Raw genomic sequence first — 21,925 nt, forward strand, 5'->3', positions numbered from 1 at the left:
CTTTATAACAAAAGTCATGCTAAAATCCATGGAAAATTTAGACATGACATTTGCTAAAATAGTACATATCAAGCACCCGAAATTTGCCGAAACTGAAATGAATCAACATTACGGCAAAACATAGGCCACTTGGAGGTGTTCCCTGCAAACATGGGCCACATGTCCAAAGAGACAACCAATACATGTCCAAATATCATCATACACATGTTCGAGGAGAAGAGAATGAGGAGGTGGACTTTTAGCTCACCAACTCAGCTCTAGAGGAAGTAGAGGAAGCTCCGACGATAATCACTACAAAGACTGCATATTCCACCGAGTGAAAATTTTAGATCATCAAATCTCATATAGCATTCTTTGATGACAAAGTGATAATGACATAAAAATAATTAAAGTGTCCAATGCATTTCAATATTTACTAAAAAAATATCCCTATTTCTTTTAATAAAAGTTTCTCATGTAGCATTCCAATACATTTCTGTATTGATAATTCTCTATTACTAAATTTGATACCTAAAAAATTCTCATATAGCATTCCAATACATTTCTAAACCTAAAAATTTCTCATTAGCATTCCAATACATATCTATACCTGAAAATTTCATATACATAAATTTACTATGTTGCATATATCTAAATTTATCATATAGCATTCCAATACATTTCTATAACTAAATTTACTATGTTGCATACAGTGAGAGGAGGAGGAGGGTGAGGGGGAGGAGGGAGGATGGCGAACGGAGGAGGAGGTGGGGGAGGAGGGAGGATGGCGGACGGAGGAGGGAGGATAAAGGAGGAGGGCGGCCGGAGAGGAGGGAGAAGGGAGGAGGAGGAGGGAATATGGCAGCCGGAGGAGGGGGAGGAGGGATGCAGAGGAGGAGGAGGGAAGAGGACGGTGGAAGGAGGGCAGCAGCTTACCGAGGAAGGAGGAGGGAGGACGGCAGCGACGACGGCAGCGAGAGGAAGAGGCGGAGGGGGTGAGGGAGGGAGCGAGAAAGTGGATGGGCGTGGGAGAGGGATGAGGTTAACTTAGCAATAGCGTAGACATAGGGTCCGCGCTACTGCTAAGATGGGGCCCACCAGCTGGCACAGTGCAGCCATAGTTGCAGCGCGGTGTTGGGACCCCGTCCTACTGCTGTCTATTTAAAAGTAGTATGGGTTTCATGGGCCGCACTGCTACTATAGGCATCCCCGAAGGGCATGGTGGGGACCACCTATCAGCAATGCTGATTGTCGTGCCCGTGCTACTGCTACTGTTTTACATGTAGTGCGTGTTGCCACCCAGCGCTGCTGCAAATTAGCAGGAGCGTCGTGTATTAACCCTCCACCTATAAGGTATTTCCTAGTAGTGTGCCTCTAAAATTAAATTGAAAAGTGGATGTTTACTTGCGACCAAATCTGATCTTGATGATCTAGATTTCAGCAAATATGTTTTCTATGCGTTTGTGTGCAAAGAGGCATTATTTTCATCCGTGGACGTCCCTCCCTCTTTGCCTCCTACCATCAATAACATTTTGCAAGAGTTTGCTAACGTCTTTCCACACAACGTGCCAACGAGATTACCACCCATTAGAGAGATTGAGAATCAAATTGACTTAATTCTCGGTGCTTGGCTGCCCAACTGTGCGCCATACCGTACCAATCCAAAGGAGATGAAGGAGATTATGAATCAAGTATAGGAGTTTCCCGCCAAAGGATATATATGTGAATACCTTAGTCCTTGTGTTGTTCCTACTATTCTAGTGCCGAAAAAGGATGGTACGTCACATATGTGTGTTGATTGTAGATCTACCATATTATCCAAAGTTGATTTTCGTAGTGGATACTGTCATGGAATTGTCACGGCAGATGTCCTAGTGTGAGGACTTAGTCGTGGAGCCATCGCAACTAGGTTAGCTTAAAGGTGTTAAACGGGACAAAGGACACAAGGAGTTTCGTACTGGTTCGGCCCCTTGCGATGAAGCTAAAGACCTAATCCAGTTTGAGGTGGTATTGCCTATGTCTCGATTACCAGGGAGCGAATACGCTTGACCTAGCTTTCGATCTCCTGTTTCTTGCCCTGAACCGCCGCCGGGTCATCCCTTTATATACACAGGTTGACGCCCAGCGGCTCACGGAATCCCGACCGGCTCATAGACAACGTGTCCGGCTCGGTGACTAAATATACTTGCCTTACAATATAGGTCATACACATATGGCGGTTTACCCCTATGGTCCTTAAGTCGCCTTTGGGCTTTAAGCCCTTGCTTCATGCACCCCCATCTTCGACATCCTCATGGGCTTTGTATTGATGAACCGCCGTAGGTATAACCCAACCCCTCCTGGGCGGGTCATACCCAATAGTTATATCCCCAACATTAGGCCCCAGATTGATTTGAACTCGTTCATGTCAATCTTCAACACTTAGAAAAATCCTTCCTTCTTTATTCTTGCGAGATCTCATAACCCGCCATGACGTCATCTCCTGCGATTGTGGTAACCCGCCGTGATGTCAGCTGTCATTAATATTACACAATGCCCAATATATCTTAACACATCCTTATCTTTAATAACCATCCCGAAAATCAAGGCATCCGAGCGGCTGTATAATCATTCTTTGGCCTCCTCATTTTTCGCGCCCACCTGTTTCCCTTATCCTTATAAATAGGGTCAAGCAGCCCTCCTTTCATTTTCCCCTCTTTTCCTTCTCGTCTTCCACCTCTCTTCATGATGCATCTGCACGCCTGAGCACTGCCGTCGCTGCGAAGCACATCGTCTTCCTCCACCTCGGCCGCTGCATCGACCTGAACGGGACCAGAGAAAACTGCGGCGCCTCTTCATTGCGCATCGGATCCAGTAAGCACCTTATCTTCTCCACCATAGATCTCCATTAGGGTTTCTGCAGTTCTTTATGAGTTCATCCTCGTTCTTCGTCACACTTCTGTTTAATCGAAAAATGGCCTTTAGAATATGCAGAACCTGTTTCTATCCTTCGTCTTAATCACTGAACATACCCTTTAGATGCAGAAATCTCACCCATGTGCTAGTTCCCCTACCGCTGCAATATTTAGGTTTTTATTTATTTTCTTTTCCCACACAGCGCTAGATCCAAATCACCTGCTTTAGTCTGTAAAACCTGTTTATTCAACACTTAGCAGATTTCACTCTTGATAGATATCAATCTAGTCATGGCGGCTTACATCACCGGTTATCACTTGTCATATATCATTAGGCCCTTTTATGCCGCCACTCTGGATATATACTATAGCATTTTACTTCCGGCTTAATGAATCAACTTAAACCGACAAAATTGTTCTTTCTTTTAGGCTTTTTCTTACGATGCCGAAGACAGTCACCTCATGCAATTGGGTTCCTTCCATTGTCACAAAAAATACGCTTGAAGATTTTGTCAAAATCAGCTATTTGCCCGCAAAAGATGTCCTGTCTTGGCGTGCTCCCAAGCCAAGTGAGAAAAAACCTCAGCCGCGGGATGGTGAGGTCATTGTTTTTACTGATCATATGAACCGGGGCTTCTCACCACCTGGATCCCAGTTTTTACGAGATGTTCTCCACTTCTTTCAACTGCATCCTCAAGACGTCGGACCCAACTCCATATCAAATATCTGAAACTTTCAAGTATTCTGTGAAGTATACCTTCAAGAGGAGCCCAGTGTTGAACTCTTCAGGGAATATTTTTATTTGAACCGGCAGAACAAATTTACCAATCGCCCTAGCTTAGAACTTGGTGGGGTCACAATTCGACGGACAAGAGATGCTATCTTCCCCTATGCCCACTTGCCAAGCCACCCCAAAGTTTGGAACTAGACATGGTTTCATTGTAAGGACACCTCTCCGGCTGACGCAAATCCACTACCGGGTTACCGTGTCCAGCGACTCGATCCAAAACATCATCTTCCTGAGAAGCTTACCGCTGATTTGTGCCAAACTTGCGCCCACTATCGCAAAGGTCAAATCCCTGCTGGGGAATGGGTTAACCGGAGTTAACTTGGTTCGGTGCTGGGTTTCCTGGCGAATCATACCCTTGAGCCGCCGATCCATCTTAATGTGCACTTATAGGGGCGATGTAAAGGATGCATTGTGCCACAGCTCCGATTCTTTAACTGATAATGCAGTCAATGAAATGTAAAGACCCTTCTGAACGAGATCCTGGAAGACTGCAGCAAAGTGGGATTGAACCCCTTCTACAAAACTGAGGGAAATACTTACGCTAGTTTACTGCATCACCCTTTCCTCTTCAAGGGAAAAGCCAACGTAAGCTCAAGAGGTAGCAGTGGGCATTGCAGAGACTGGGCGCATGGGCTAGATGCGTACGTTAAGGTCATCCACAATCTTCTTGACGACGGTGAACTTGTAGAGGACGCCTATGAGGACCTCGTCAAACAAGGAGATGAAGCTGTCGTCCAAGAGACCTCTCGCCCTGGTGGCCTCAAGCATGACCTGGAGACGTTCCTCGGTGTCGGGACGCAGGCCAGCATCATGGACCATCTGGCATAGCCGGCTCATGCTCGTGCTCACCGCCTCCATGGGTCTAGCTTCTAGTTGACTGATCTTGCGATTGGATTGATCACTCTTGCCGTTGAATTGAGTGAAAGACAATCATACTTAGCTAGGTGTGAGATTGTGTCTATGTGCGTGTGATATGGAGAGAGAACGAGGGAGAGAGAGAGAGTTTTAGATGGGTCTATCAACTGCGAGTGAGATATGCATGTGTATGTGTGACCCAGGGAGATGGAGAGTTTGAGAGAGAGAGAGGGAAGAGCTCCGAGACAGCAGAGTGGTGCGTGAGAGAGTTACGAACAACGTGAAGGAAATATGCCCTAGAGGCAATAATAAAGTTGTTATTTATATTTCCTTATTTCATGATAAATGTTTATTATTCATCCTAGAATTGTATTAGCTTGAAACTTAGTACATGTGTGAATACATAGACAAAACATATTGTCCCTAGTATGCCTTAACTAGACTAGCTCGTTAATCAAAGATGGTTATGTTTCCTAACCATAGACATGTGTTGTCATTTGATGAACGGGATCACATCATTAGGAGAATGATGCGATGGACACGACCCATCCGTTAGCTTAGTATTATGATCGTGCCAGTTTCATTGCTACTGCTTTCTTCATGACTTATACAAGTTCCTCAGACAATGAGATTATGCAACTCCTGAATACCGGAGGAACACTTTGTGTGCTACCAAACATCACAACGTAAATGGGTTATTATAAAGGTGCTCTACAGGTGTCTCTAAAGGTGTTTTTTGGGTTGGCATAGATCGAGATTAGGATTTGCCACTCCGTGTTTCGGAGAGGTATCTCTGGGCCCTCTCGGTAATACTCATCACTATAAGCCTTGCAAGCATTGTGACTAATGAGTTAGTTGCGGGATGAAGTATTACGGAACGAGTAAAGGGACTTGCCGGTAACGAGATTGAACTAGGTATTATGATACCGACAATCAAATCTCGGGCAAGTAACATACCGATGACAATGGGAAAGAACGTATATTACTATACAGTTTGACCGATAAAGATCTTCATAGAATATGTAGGAACCAATATGAGCATCCATGCTCTGCTATTGGTTATTGACCGGAGACATGTCTCAGTCATGTCTACATAGTTCTCGAACCCGTATGGTCCGCACGCTTAACGTTCGATGACGATTGGTATTATGAGTTTATGTGATTTGATGTATCGAAGGTTGTTCGGAGTCCCGGATGAGATCACGTACATGACGAGGAGTCTCGAAATGGTTGAGACATAAAGATTGATATATTGGACGGCTATATTCGGACACCGGAAGTGTTCCGGAGAAGTTCCGGATAAAACTGGAGTACCGGAGGGTTACCGGACCCCCCCGGGGGGGCATTAATGGGCCTTAGTGGGCCTTACTGGAGAAGAGAGAGGGCCGTCCAGAGGTGCCCCCCCTTTCCCAGTCCGAATTGGACATGGGAAGGGGGCGCCCCCCTCTCCTTCCTTCTCTTCTCTCCTCTTTCCCTTCTTCTCCTTCTTGGACTAGGAAAGGGGGAAACCTACTCCTACTGGGAGTAGGAGTCCTTCCCCCTTGGCGTGCCCCTTGTGGCCGGCCGACCTCCTCCTCCCCTCCTTTATATACGGGAGAGGGGGGCACCCTATAGACACACATGTTTATCTTTAGCCATGTGCAGTGCCCCCCTCCACAGTTTTCCACCTCGGTTATATCGTCGTAGTGCTTAGGCGAAGCCCTGCACTGGTAACTTCATCATCACCGTCACCACGCCGTTGTGCTGATGGAACTCTCCCTCGGCATCAGCTGGATCTAGAGTTTGAGGGACGTCACCGAGCTGAACGTCTGCAGATCACAGAGGTGCCGTGTGTTCGGTACTTGATCGGTTGGATCGCGAACATGTTCGACTACATCAACTGTGTTACTTAACGCTTCCGCTTTCGGTCTACGAGGGTACGTGGACACACTCTCCCGTCTTGTTGCTATGCATCACCTACATAGATCTTGCGTGATCGTAGGAATTTTTTTGAAATTGCCGCGTTCCCCAACAGTGGCATCCGAGCCAGGTTTGTGCGTAGATGTTATATGCACGAGTAGAACACAAAGAGTTGTGGGTGATAATAGTCATACTGCTTACAAGCATGTCATACTTTGATTCAGCGGTATTGTTGGATGAAGCGGCCCAGACTGACATTACATGACCGCGTTCATGAGACTGGTTCTACCGACGTGCTGCGCACACAGGTGTCTAGTGGGTGTCTGTTTCTCCAACTTTAGTTGAATCGAGTTTGACTATGCCCGGTCCTTTTTGAAGGTTAAAACATCACACTTGACGAAAAATCGTTGTGGTTTTGATGCGTAGGTAAGGACGGTTCTTGCTAGAAGCCCGTAGCAGCTACGTAAAACTTGCAACAATAAGGTAGAGGACGTCTAACTTGTTTTTGCAGGGCTTGGTGTGATGTGATATGGTCAAGACATGATGTGATATAATTTATTGTTGAGATGATCATGTTTTGTAACAAAGTTATCGGCAACTCGCAGGAGCCATATGGTTGTCGCTTTATTGTATGCAATGCAATCGCCATGTAATTGTTTTACTTTATCACAAAGCGGTAGCGATAGTCGTAGTAACAATAGTTGGCGAGACGACAACGATGCTACGATGGAGATCAAGGTGTCGAGCCGGTGAAGATGGAGATCATGACGATGCTTCGGTGATGGAGATCATGAGCACAAGATGGTGATGGCCATATCATGTCACATATTTTGATTGCATGTGATGTTTATCTTTTATGCATCTTATTTTGCTTAGTACGGTGGTAGCATTATAAGATGATCCCTTAATAATTTCAAGGTATAAGTGTTCTCCCAGAGTATGCACCGTTGCTACAATTCTTAGTGCTGAGACACCACGTGATGATCGGGTGTGATAAGCTCTACGTTCACATACAACGGGTGCAAGCCAGTTTTGCACACGCAGAATACTCGGGTTAAACTTGACGAGCCTAGCATATGCAGATATGGCCTCGGAACACTGGAGACCGAAAGGTCGAGCGTGAATCATATAGTAGATATGATCAACATAGAGATGATCACCACTGAAAACTACTCCATCTCACGTGATGATCGTACATGGTTTAGTTGATATGGATCACATGATCATTTAGATGACTAGAGGGATGTCTATCTAAGTGGGAGTTCTTAAGTAATATGATTAATTGAACTTCAATTTATCATGAACTTAGTCCTGATAGTATTTTGCAAATTATGTTGTAGATGAATAGCTCACATTGTAGCTTCCCTATGTTTTTATATGTTCCTAGAGAAAACTAAGTTGAAAGATGATAGAAGCAATGATGCGGACTGGGTCCATAATGTGAGGTTTATCCTCATTGTTGCATAGAAGAATTATGTCCTTGAGGCACCGCTAGGTGATAGACCTATTGCAGGAGCAGATGCAGATGTTATGAACATTTTCCTAGCTCAATACGGTGACTACTTGATAGTTTAGTGCACCATGCTTTACGGCTTAGAATCGTAACTTCAAAAACATTTTTGAAACATCACGAAGCATATGAGATATTCCGAGAGCTGAAATTGGTATTTCAGACTCATGCCCGTGTCAAGAGGTATGAGACCTCTGACAAGTACTTTTCCTAAAAGATGGAGGAGAATTGCTCAACTAATGAGCATGTGGTCAGAATGTCTGGGTACTACAATCACTTGAATCAAGTGGGATTTAATCTTCCACATAATATAGTGATTGACATAGTTCTCTAGTCACCATCACCAAGTTACTGGAACTTCGTGATGAACTATAGTATGCAAGGGATGCCAAAAGATTTTCCCGAGCTCTTCGTGATGCTGAAATCGACGAAGGTAGAAATCAAGAAAGAGCTCCAGTGTTGATGATTAAACAAGACCACTAGTTTCAAGAAAAGGGCAAACGGAAGAAAGGGAACTTCAAATGGAATGGGAAGAAAGTTGTCACTCTCATGAAGAAGCCCAAAGCTAGACCTAAGCCTGAAACTGAGTGCTTCTACTTCAAAGAAAATGGTCCCTAGAAACGGAATAACCCCAAGTATTTGGTGGAAAAGATGGATGGCAAAGTGAACAAAGGTATATTTGATATACAGGTTATTGATGTGTACCTTGCTAGTGTTCATAGTAGCCCCTGGGTATTCGATACTTGTTCAGTTGCTAAGATTAGTAACTCGAAATAGGAGCTACAGAATAAATAGAGACTAGTTAAGAATGAAGTGACGATGTATGTTGGAAGTGGTTCCAAGATTGATATGATCATCATCGCACACTCCTTAAACTTTCAGGATTAGTGTTGAACCTAAATAAATGTTATTTTTTGTTTGCGTTGAGCATGAATATGATTAGATCATGTTTATTGCAATATAGTTATTCATTTAAGACGGCGAATAATTGTTATTCTATTTACATGAATAAAACCTTCTATGGTCATACACCCAATGTTGATGGTTTATTGAATCTCGATCGTGGTAATACACATATTCATAATGGTGATGCCAAAAGATGCAAAGTTGAAAATGATAGTGCAACTTATTTGTGGGACTGCCTTTTGGGTCATATCGGTGTAAAACACATGAAGAAGCTCCATAAAGATGGATTTTTGGAATCACTTGATTATGAATCATTTGATACTTGCGAACCGTGCCTTATGGGCAAGATGACTAAAACTCCGTTCTCCGGAATTATGGAACGAGATAGTGACTTATTGAAAATAAGACATATTGATGTATGCGGTCCAATGAGTGTTGATGCTTGTGGCGGGTATCGTTATTTTCTAACCTTCACGGATGATTTGAGAAGATATGGGTATATCTACATAATGAAACACAAGTCTGAAACATTTGAAAAGTTCAAAGAATTTCAGAGTGAAGTGGAGAATCATCGTAACAAGAAAATAAAGTTTCTACGATCTGATCATGGAGGAGAATATTTGAGTTACGAGTTTGGCCTTCATTTAAAACAATGTGGAATAGTTTCGGAGCTGACGCCACCTGGAACACCATAGCGTAATGGTGCGTCCGAACATCGTAAGCGCACTTTATTGGATATGGTGCGATCTATGATGTCTCTTACCGATTTACCACTATCGTTTTGGGGTTATGCATTAGAGACAGCTGCATTCACTTTAAACAGGGCACCACCAAAATCCGTTGAGATGGCGCCTTATGAATTGTGGTTTGGAAAGAAACCAAAGTTGTCGTTTCTTAAAGTTTGGGGCTGTGATGCTTATGTGAAAAAGCTTCAACATGACAAGCTCGAACCCAAATTAGAGAAGTGCATCTTCACAGGATACCCAAAGGAAATTATTGGGTACACCTTCTATCACAGATCCGAAGGCAAGATATTCGTTGCTAAGAATGGATCCTTTCTAGAGAAGGAGTTTCTCTCGAAAGAAGTGAGTGGGAGGAAAGTAGAACTTGATGAGGTAATTGTGCCTTCTTCCAAATGGGAAACTAGTTCATCACAGAAATCAGTTCTAGTGATTCCTACACCAATTAGTGGGGAAGCTAATGATGATGATCATGAAACTTCAGATCAAGTTACTACAGAACCTCGTAGATCAACTAGAGTACAGTACGCACTAGAGTGGTACAGTAATCCTATTCTGGAAGTCATGTTACTAGACCATGATGAACCTACGAACTATGAGGAAGCGATGATGAGCCCAGATTCCGCAAAATGGCTTGAGGCCATGGAATCTGAGATGGGATCTATGTATGAGGAAAACGTGTGGATTTTGGTGGACTTGCCCGATGATCGGCAAGCCATTATGAATAAATGGATCTTCAAGAGGAAGACGGACGCTGATAGTAGTGTTACTATCTACAAAGCTCGACTTGTCGCAAAAGGTTTTCGACAAGTTCATGGAGTTGACTATGATGAGACTTTCTCACCCGCAGCAATGCTTAAGTCTGTTCGAATCATGTTAGCAATTGCTGCATTTTATGATTATGAAATTTGGCAGATGGATGTCAAAACTGCATTCCTGAATGGATTTCTGTAAGAAGAGTTGTATATGATGCAACAAGAAAGTTTTGTCGATCCAAAGGGTGCTAACAAAGTGTGCAAGCTCCAGTGGTCCATTTATGGACTGGTGCAAGCCGCTCGGAGTTGGAATAAACACTTTGATAGTGTGATCAAAGCATATGGTTTTATACAGACTTTTGGAGAAGCCTTTATTTACAAGAAAGTGAGTGGGAGCTCTATAGCATTTCTAATATTACATGTGGATGACATATTGTTGATTGGAAATGATATAGAATTTCTGGATAGCATAAAGGGATACTTGAATAATAGTTTTCAATGAAAGACCTCGGTGAAGCTGCTTACATATTGGGCATCAAGATCTATAGAGTTAGATCAAGACGCTTGATAAGATTTTTCAATGAGTGAATACCTTGACAACTTTTTTGAAAGAGTTCAAAATGGACCATTCAAAGAAGGAGTTCTTGTCTGTATTACAAGGTGTAAAGTTGAGTAATACTCAAAGCCCGACCACGGCAGAAGATAGAAAGAGAATGAAAGTCATTCCCTATGCCACAGTCATAGGTTCTATAAAGTATGTTGTGTTGTGTACCTAGCCATGAGTTTGGCAAGGGGGTACAATAGTTATCTAAGAGTAGATCACTGGACAGTGGTCAAAATTATCCATAGTGAGGACTAAGGAAATGTTTCTCGGTGATGGGGGTGATAAAGAGTTCGTCGTAAAGAGTTATGTCGATGCAAGCTTTTACACCGATCCAGATGACTCTAAGTCTTAATCTGAATACATATTGAAAGTGGGAGCAATTAGCTAGAGTACCTATATGCAGAGCATTGTAGACATAGAATATTTGCAAAATACATACGACTCTGAATGTGACAGACCCATTGACTAAACTTCTCTCATAAGCAAAACATGATCACACCTTAGTACTATTTGTGTGTTAATCACATAGCAATGTGAACTAGATTATTGACTCTAGTAAACCCTTTGGTTGTTGGTCACATGGCGATGTGAACTATGGGTGTTAATCACATACAGATGTGAACTATTGATGTTAAATCACATGGCGACGCGAACTAGATTACTGACTCTAGTGCAAGTGGGAGACTGAAGGAAATATTCCCTAGAGTAATAAAGTTGTTATTTATATTTCCTTTTTTCATGAAAATGTTTATTATTCATGCTAGAATTGTATTAACCAGAAACTTAGTACATGTGTGAATACATAGACAAAACATATTGTCCCTAGTATGCCTCTACTAGACTAGCTCGTTAATCAAAGATGATTATGTTTCCTAACCATAGACATGTGTTGTCATTTGATGAACGGGATCACATCATTAGGAGAATGATGTGATGGACATGACCCATCCGTTAGCTTAGCATTATGATCGTCTGAGTTTCATTGCTACTGCTTTCTTCATGACTTATACAATTTCGTCAGACTATGAGATTATGCAACTCCCGAATACAGCAGGAACACTTTGTGTGCTACCAAATGTCACAACGTAAATGGGTGATTATAAAGGTGCTCTACAGGTGTCTCCGAAGGTGTTTGTTGGGTTGGGATAGATCGAGATTAGGATTTGTCACTCCGTGTTACAGAGAGGTATCTCTGGGCCCTCTCGGTAATACTCATCATTATAAGCCTTGCAGGCATGGTGACTAATGAGTTAGTTGCAGGATGAAGTATTACAGAATGAGTAAAGAGACTTGCCGGTAACGAGATTGAACTAGGTATGATGATACCGACGATTGAATCTCGGGCAAGTAACATACCGTTGACAAAGGGAAGAACGTATGTTGTTATGTGGTTTGACCGAAAAAGATCTTCGTAGAATATGTACGAACCAATATGAGCATCCAAGTTCCTCTATTGGTTATTAACCGGAGACATGTCTAGGTCATGTCTACATAATTCTTGAACCCGTAGGGTCTGCACGCTTAACGTTCGATGACGATTGGTATTATGAGTTTATGTGATTTGATGTACCGAAGGTTGTTCGGGTCCCGGATGAGATCACGGACATGAAAAGGAGTCTTGAAATGGTTGAGACATAAAGATTGATATATTGGATGGCTAGATTCGGACGCCGGAAGTGTTCCGGAGAAGTTTCGGATAAAACCGGAGTACCGGAGGGTTACCGGAACCCCCCGGGGGATTAATAGGCCTTAGTGGGCCTTAGTGGAGAAGAGAGAGGGCCGGCCAGAGGTGCCCCCCCCTTGCCCAGTTCGAATTGGACAAGGGAAGGGGGGCACCCCCCTCTCCTTCTTTCTCTTCTCTCCTCTTTCCCTTCTTCTCCTTCTTGGACTAGGAAAGGGGGAAACCTACTCCTACTGGGAGCAGGAGTCCTCCCCCTTGGCGCGCCCCTTGTGGCCGGCCGACCTTTTCCTCTCCTCCTTTATATACGAGGGAGGGGGGCACCCCATAGACACACAAGTTGATCTTTAGCCGTGTGCGGTGCCCCCCTCCATACTTTTCCACCTCGGTCATATCGTCGTAGTGCTTAGGTGAAGCCCTGCACCGGTAACTTCATCATCACCGTCACCACGTTGTTGTGTTGAAAGAACTCTCCCTCGGCCTCAGTTGGATCTAGAGTTCGAGGGACATCACCGAGCTATACGTGTGCAGATCACGGAGGTGCCGTGCGTTTGGTACTTGATCGTTGGATCGCGAAGATGTTCGACTACATCAACCGCGTTACTTGACGCTTACGCTTTTGGTCTACGAGGGTACGTGGACACACTCTCCCCTCTCATGGCTATGCATCACCTAGATAGATCTTGCGTGATCGTAGGAAATTTTTTGAAATTACCGCGTTCCCCAACACAACGAGCTAGTGAATTTGTGTGGGTACGATGAGTGCACCCTAAATATTTGGCTTGGACTATAGAATCATACATTATGTGCCAGAGAGACCTATACATGGAGTGTGCATGCAAACTAGAAAGACCCCACCCACACACAGAGAGAGAGAGTGAGTGAGTGAGTGAGAGAGAGAGAGAGGGACCGAGAAGGTTTGTGTTTGGATGCGTGCGATAGAATTGAAGATTGTCGGCGAGAGAGAGAGAGAGAACAGGATTGATCACATGATCGGAGACAAGGATATGTTTCATGAGCTTGCTGAAAATGACGGCCCTCGTAAGTATGTCACTTTTGGTGATAACTCAAAGGGTAAGGTGGTTGGCCTTGGTAAGGTGGCCATCTCACATGGCAGCTCCATACAAAATGTTATGCTCGTTGAATCTCTTGGCTACAATTTACTTTCCGTATCTAGACTAGCGGACTTTGCTTTCAATGTCCTGTTTACTGAAGTAGATTGCCAAGTGTTTCAAAGAGATAATCATAATATGGTCTTTACCGGTATACATTGAGGTGATCTATACATTGTTGATTTCACTAAAAAGGCTCAACTTAGAACTTGCTTAATTTCTAAATCTTCTAAAGGTTGGTTGTGGCATAGAAGGTTAGGTCATGTGGGCATGTGAAATCTTGATAAGCTTATTAAAGGTGATCATATCCTTGGAGTTAAAGACGTTATATTTGACAAGGATAGACTTTGCAGTGCTTGTCAGGCAGGAAAACGGGTTGGAGGAAGCCACCTCGTGAAAAACATCATGACCACAAGAAGACCGCTCGAGCTGCTTCACATGGATCTTTTTGGTCCAAACACCTATAAAAGTCTTGGTGGTAATTCGTTCAGTTTAGTCATTGTCAATGACTTTTCAATATTTATGTAGGTGTTCTTTCTTGATTATAAATCGCAGGTCCAAAAGATCTTCAAGAACTTCGCTAGGAAGGCCCAAAATCAATTTGAAGTGAAGATCAAGAAGGTTCTCATCGACAACGGAACAGAGTTCAAGAACGCCAATGTGGTCGCCTTTCTTGATGACGAAGGGACTTCACATGAGTTCTCGGCTACGTACACACCTCAACAAAATGGAGTTGTTGAGGGGAAGCACTGGACTCTTATTGAGATAGCGAGAACGATGCTTGATGAGCACAAGACGCCAAAACACTTTTGGGCAGAAGCGGTTGAGACAGCTTGTCATGCAGCAAATCATCTATATCTTCACAAGCTACTCGGCAAGACAGCATACGATCTTCTCACCGGTAACAAACCCCATGTTGGATACTTTCGAGTATTCGGCTCAAAGTGCTATATTCTTGATAAGCATCATCATTTGAAATTTGCTCCTAAATCTCATGAAGGTTTCCTACTTGTTTATGGCTCAAACTCTCACACTTACCGTGTCTACAACAATTTCACCCGAAAGGTTGAAGAGACGGTAGATGTGAAGTTTGATGAATCGGACGGCTCGCAAGTAGAGCAGTTGGCAATTGATGTAGGAGACAAAGAACCTTCAGAAGCAATCCAAGACTTGTCTATTGGCAAGATTCGCCCAATGGAGGTGAAGGAGAGTACCTCATCCGTTCAAGTGGAAGCCTCTACCTCACGACAAGGTGAACCACGAGTTGACTCGGAGGCATCCACAAGTGGGACACGCCAAGATGAAAAAAGGAGGAAGTACACCAAGATGAAGCTCATCAACCTCCTTCTCCAGCTCCACAAGAGAACAACAACACCAACAATGAAGAAGGACAAGAGGAAGAACTAGATGATGAAGAGGATGTTCCACCCTGACCCAAACAAAAGCTCTCACGAGTTAGAGCAAGAGTTTCAAGAGATCATCCCGTCGAACAAATCTTTTATGATATCCAAATCGGGAGAATTACTCGCTCTAAAACTCTTTTGGCTAATTTCTGTGAACATTATTCATTCATCTCTAGTATTTAAACCTATGAAGGTTGAGGAAGCGCTTGATGATCCGGATTGGGTGAACGCCATGCACGAACAGCTACACAACTTCGAGAGGAACCAAGTGTGGACATTGGTAGAAAATCCGAACAACAACCAAAATGTCATTGGAACCAAATGGGTGTTTCGAAATAAGCAAGATCAAGATGGACATGTTATACGCAACAAGGCCCATCTCATCACCCAAGGCTACACTCAAGTCAAAGGTATGGACTATGGTGAGACATATGCCACATTGCTAGACTTGAGTCCATTCGCATCTTATTTGCTTATGTCAATTACCATGATATCACATTATATCAAATGGACATTAAAAGTGTTTTTCTAAATGGTGAAATTGGGGAGGAATTTTATGTTAAACAACCTCCGGCTTTGTTAATCCCAAGAAACCCGATCATGTTTACAAACTTCATAAAGCTCTTTATGGTCTTAAACAAGCTCCTAGAGCGTTGTATAAATGCTTGACCAAGTTCCTTATTGAAAAACGCTTTGAGATTGGAAAAATTTATTCTACACTTTTTACTAAAATGGTTAGTGGTTAATTATTTGTGTGCCAAATTTATGTGGCTGATATCATATTTGGTTCGACTAACCCTCATTTTAGTGAAAATTTTGGAAGGCTAATGTCGAAGAAGTTTGAGATGTCTGTGATGAGTGAACTCAAGTTCTTTCTTGGTTTGCAAATCAAGGAAACTAAGGAGGGTACCTTTGTTTACCAAACAAAGTATATCGAGGACTTATTCAAGAAGTTCAACATGCAAGAAAGCAAAGGTACGAAAACACCCATGCCTACTAGTGGACATCTTGACTTGACAAAGGATGGCAAACCGGTTGACCAAAAGGTTTATCGCTCTATGATTGGTTCATTGTTATATCTATGTGCTTCCCGTCCCGATATTATGCTAAGTGTGTGCAAGTGTGCACGATATGAAGTGGACCCTAAGGAATGTCATCTTAAGGTTGTTACAAGGATAGTGAGATACTTAATTCATACACCAAACTTTTGCATTTGGTATCCTAAGAGATCTTCTTTTGATCTTGTTGGCTACTCTGATACAGATTATGCCGGTGACAAGGTTGATAGAAAGTCCACTTTGGGTACTTGTCAATTTCTTGGTAGATCTCTTGTGTCTTGGTCCTCCAAGAAACCAAACTCGGTATCCTTATCCACCGCCAAAGCGGAATACATTGCCGCCAGTTCATGTTGTGCTCAATTACTTTGGATGACCCAAACTCTTAAAGATTATGGGATATATGTGAAACATGTTCCATGGCTTTGTGATAATGAGAGTGCCATTAAGATCGCTCACAATCCCGTGCAACATTCTCGAACTAAGCATATTGAAGTTCATCATCATTTCATTCGAGATCATGTTGCTAAAGGAGACATTGATCTTAAGCATGTTCGTACCGATAAGCAATTGGCGGATATATTCAACAAACCGCTTGATGAGAAAGTATTTTGCCATTTGAGAGGTGGATTGAACATCATTGATTCCTGAAACTTGGAGTAGAAACTCCATTTGGATACATACAAGGCATGAGCCTTTGACTAATCCTTGATATTTCTCTTATGATGATGATCATATGTCTTGGATCTATACTTGTACCCTTGCATGTCATCTAACACTTGTAGGTACTTGGATGAATCCAAATCTATGAGGGTGCAACTCACTCACATCTTGAGCAATATCTACACACCAAGTCTCTACAATATGGTGGTTGAAGACAAGGAAGCATGAATCCTTTCAACATATCCTTTGACAATTTCAATATATCAAATTTCTTTTGGCATCAAATTTCATGATTGTCATTTTGGATACACAAGTGCTCTTCCTTGCAAGACTAACCCATGTAGGTAGATGAACTCAAAGTACAAGTGGTGCTCCCAACTCTTGATGAACTACTTCAACCTTGAGCATCCTACACAAGTTCAACTACATGATCAAGATCAACACCACCACCCAAGGTATGTTATTCCATATTAGATAAGCTTTACCCCAAGTCATTGGTTAAAGTAGTAAACAAGATGTGAATACATCAAAATGCTTAAACAAAAAATGGCAACCCCATTTTGAGCTTAAACGATGAGTATGACCTACGATCAAGTGTCCTCACTTGACTCCTCAATCAATATACTCTAACATAGGTGAATTTGTCGCCGACCCTTTTTAGATGAAGTTCTCTAGTATTTCTTTCTGTTCCTGCATTTTGTTTCTTGCCTGTTTGTTCCCCTTTCAAAAAAACTTCATCTAGATTTCATTTCTTTCGTCTGTTATTTTCTGCATTCCCTACATCTAGCTCATTGCAAAACTTTCAGTTAATTCCTTGCAAATCTTTGTGAGATCTTATTTGCCTAGTGAGCTGAGATGACGAATTTTTCCTCTGTATTGAACTCGGTCTCACCGATTTCTGCCTCTCGGCTAGACCGAACTGCAATGACACATTGTAGATTGTTCATCGGTACAACCAACAAGGACAAACCAGGTCTGACCGATATGCATCATCTATGACACTGCCAACTCGGTGTCACCGATGAGAAAGAATCAGAGCTACCGATCTCACTACTGAGAAAACATTTTGCCATTGACATTGTCATTTCCTTCTAGCTCCACTCGATGATTCTTACCCTCCACTAGCATCTTGAATTTCATACTGCTTTGAAATGTGACTCAAGGACCAAACCTATATGACTCATGCTCCAGAAGATCCCTTCTTGGAAATTGATGTCAAAAGGGGAGAGAGAGCAGGTCAAAGCTTATCACATAAGAGAGAAAGCACATCTTAGCTTCTCCAGATGCTTATTAGCCATAGAGGACAGAAGTCACATGTCTTTAACAGGGGAAATACATGATAGCATATGTTGCTTTGTTCTAATTTTCTCTTACCCTACCTTCTCCCATTATCCAATATCAGATTCAGCGGAGAAAGAGTTCATACCTAAGGGAAGAAAATCCTTGGAATTCATTGCATGTCTTTATTCTTTGGGGACATGTCTATATCATAATAAAGTACTAAGTGCTCACTCACTACATGTCATCCCAGTTTTGGTACTCTTGTGGTTTCCCAAATTTGCTCTATTTAGTAGGTGTTCCTGTGTTATCTAACCCTGTTTTTCTCAAGTTCATCTCCTCCCAAGACAACTTAAGACCACAAGGTAAGAATATGCATCGCACTCATGTGCATGATGATCTCTTGTTGATGTACATATTGTTTGCAAGAAGGACTCATGAACATGGAGGTATACCTCCTGTATTTACATCTTTTGCTCTAATGCATATAGCCAAGATACATGTAACTCATTGCTTGCTCTAACATGCTTAGCATTCACATGCTCTTACATACTACCTTTACATGACTGCATACATGTAGGGGGAGCCTATGCATGTTACATGTCTTTCCAAAGCTTTACTTATCATTCTTCATATCTTTATCTAAAGTTTGATGTATGTTGTCATCAATTACCAAAAAGGGGGTGATTGAAAGCACAAGTGCTCTCTGGGTGATTTTGGTAATTAATGTCAACATATCTCTTGTTGGACTAATATTTTCATCTAGTATATTTCAGAAAGTTCAACAAAAGCGTGGCATGGACAAGAGGATGAGGAATCCCTTCAAGATGCTAAGGACAAAAGTTTGGCAAAAGCTCAAGACTCTTCATTTCTATTTTAGTGATCCAAGATCACATTGGGTCCATAGGAAAGCCAATGCTATTAAAAGGGGATGAGGTGTTACTTAATGGTCTACTTCCTCAAAGTGCTTATGATATGCTCCAAAGCCCTCAACCACTTTCTCAATTCCAAATATGTCCAAAACCTAAAGTCAAACTCAGCCCCACCGATTTGATTCACCTGGTGCCACCGAGTTCACTTGACATCGCCACTTCTAGAAACCTTAATCAGTTCGGTCTCACCAATGGGATCTCAGTCTCACCGAGATGGGCTTGCAAACTCTCTGTTGCCTATTGGAACTATTTCGGTCTCACTGAAATATGTAGTCTTCCCCATCGAGTTTGGTTGACCAACTCTCTGTTTGCTTATTACTAAAATCGGTCTCATCGAGTTTGCGTAATCGGTCAAAATGAGTTAAGGTTTTACCCTAGCCCTAACACATCGGTCACACCGAGTTGATCTTGTCGGTCCCACCAAAAATCCTAACATTCACATTTTGAACTGAATCGGTCTCACCGAGTTCATATATTCGGTCTGACCGAGTTGGCTCAAATGTGTGTAAGGGTTAGATTTTGTGTGGAGGCTATATATGTCGGTGTTCTGGGAACGGGGGTCCCCAGACTTGCCCGCTTGTGGCCAGCTACGTGGCTCAATCGGTGGCCCAGTACGGCCCGTCTTCATCAACCAACGCTCAAGACCCTCGCGAGGGGCCAAGCCTTGCGGGGCGGACGACACAAGGCCTCCTCAGGAGTGGCCTCTCTAGGTAGGCTCGCGAGGAGGCGGAGAGATCAAGGCAAGGGGTACCGCGCAAGGTTCCCATGAGGCAAGCCATGACGATCAAGACCAGGCGGGCACCAGGCGGGCGCCAGCCCGTGCAGTGTCCTTGTTTCCTCTTTGGTGCAAAGGGGGCAAGCGCAGGCGCAGCGTACCGTGGCATCAGGAAAAGGTTTCCATATCGGTGCAACAAGACCAAGACCAGCAGGACGAGGTCACCGTGGAGCCCAAGACAGCATCATCACCAGCACCTTTTGCAGGCGAAGACCACCTTTAGTCAGGATAGCTTGTACTAGTTGTCCCCTTTCAAAAGGGTCGTTGTTGGATCCCTTCCCGTTCAATATTTGGGAAGAGGACCAGGGCCTCCATAAATAGAGCTAGCCACCACAGTAGGAGGACAAGTTAAGTTCATCCGCACACCACACCACCAAGCACAAGAACACCTCTCTTCGCGAGGCTGCTCTTCCTCTGTACTGTTAATCATCAGCCCAAGAGGCAATCCACCACCACACACAGGAGTAGGGTATTACACCACAACGGTGGCCCGAACCTGTATAAATCTTGTGTCTCTTGTGTTGTTCATCGAGCTAGCTTAAAGATCGCGGCGAGACTGAGAGTGAGATTCTGTAGGAGGAGATCTTCGTGTGCACCCCAGTGTTCGAACCTTAAGGCCTGGTTTTGCAAGAACCCGATATCTGACATTTGGTGCGCCGGGTAGGGGTGTGCCAGAGTCTTCCTTCTAGCGACCTGCGTTCCACTGCTTCGTCGCATCCATGTCCGGCGACCCGACAACCAACACCAACCGCTGGGCGGCATGGCCAGCCCGTGCCATGCCGCCTGCCCAAGTTGACCTCAACCCTGCGCCTCAGGCAGCTTGCGCACTACAGAACGCTACAGTCTCGCGCCGCCCGCCCTTACTCCACAGCAGGTGCGGGCAGCTGCAAGGGCCTCAAGCCATGCCGCAGCCACGACGACGCACACCCGACGGGAGCAAGCGAACATGAGGGCCGCGCTTACTGTGGCTCGGGAACTGCTGCGGTGCAGGTTGCAGGAGAGCGGCCAAGACGCGTTGCTGGAGCGCGTTGCCGAGCTCCTCGATGTCACAGCCTCAAGGGCACCGCCCTTTTGTTTCCAGCTTCCACCCCAGGCCCTGGTCGGAACACGCCGCGTGCCCCAAGGCTTCACCGACACCATCTCAACCATCGGCGCCGAATGCCAGGCTGCACCAGCGCTGCCTCCGACGAGCAAGGGCATGCACATCACCGTCTACGGCTCGGGTGGGCCGTTGCCCTACCACCCTCAAGACGGCGCGTTGGGCCAGGCCACATGTAGAGTGGGGCACTACGGCAAAGTCTTCGAGGCGGCGGCCTTGGAGGCTTACATGCCCCGCATGGTGGATCGGGAGTATGCGCTGGAAGACGACCCTGGGTCGTTCCTCGGGTCAGGCTGGGAGGAAGAGACGCCAGAAGTCGAGCCTTTTCAGGAGCCTCAAGGAAGCCTCACCAACCGCACTGGCAGTAGCAGCTACCGGGTACCACTAATTCCTCAGGAGCAAGCTTATGCTAACCATGGGTTGCAGGAGGTTCAGGTCGTAGCAGCGGACGGCTACCCTAGCTCGGCAACCTCCCTTCCGCCAGGAGGAGCACACTGGGGGCTGCAGGAGAGGGGCCGGGAGCCAGGCCCCTCCCCACGGCGTACGGAGTGAGGCATCCCTCGGAGGTAGGCCCTCTATCCGGGAGGTGCTGAAGAGCCTACCCCCGGTAGAGGACCTGTGGTCGCCGAGGGCGCCTCTGGCGTCCCCTTTGTCCCATTGGCATCATCCTTGGTCTCCGGCCGCCGTCAATGGTGGTCGAGGGCGAAGCAAGGCGGGGCCCTCGTCTGGCGATATGAAGCAAGGCCCAGTGCATGTGAAGAAGGCCCAGTGCCTGTGAAGCTCGCCGCCCGTGACACTCTCACGTAATAATGAGTGGGGCTCTACACGCCTCACAGTCTCCAGAGAGCCGCCCTTGGTCCTCGGGGGCTCCCTCCCACGCCCACTGGCAGCACTTAGCTCCGCGCTGGTGAGAAGACGTCGAAAACTAGACTAGGCGCCGGACTCGGCCTTTTGCTTTTTGCCTCCCTTTTTGTGGTCGAGCTTCCTTGCTTCGGATT

This window comes from Triticum dicoccoides, chromosome 5B, assembly GCF_002162155.2.
Source record: "Triticum dicoccoides isolate Atlit2015 ecotype Zavitan chromosome 5B, WEW_v2.0, whole genome shotgun sequence".
NCBI lineage: Eukaryota > Viridiplantae > Streptophyta > Magnoliopsida > Poales > Poaceae > Triticum > Triticum dicoccoides.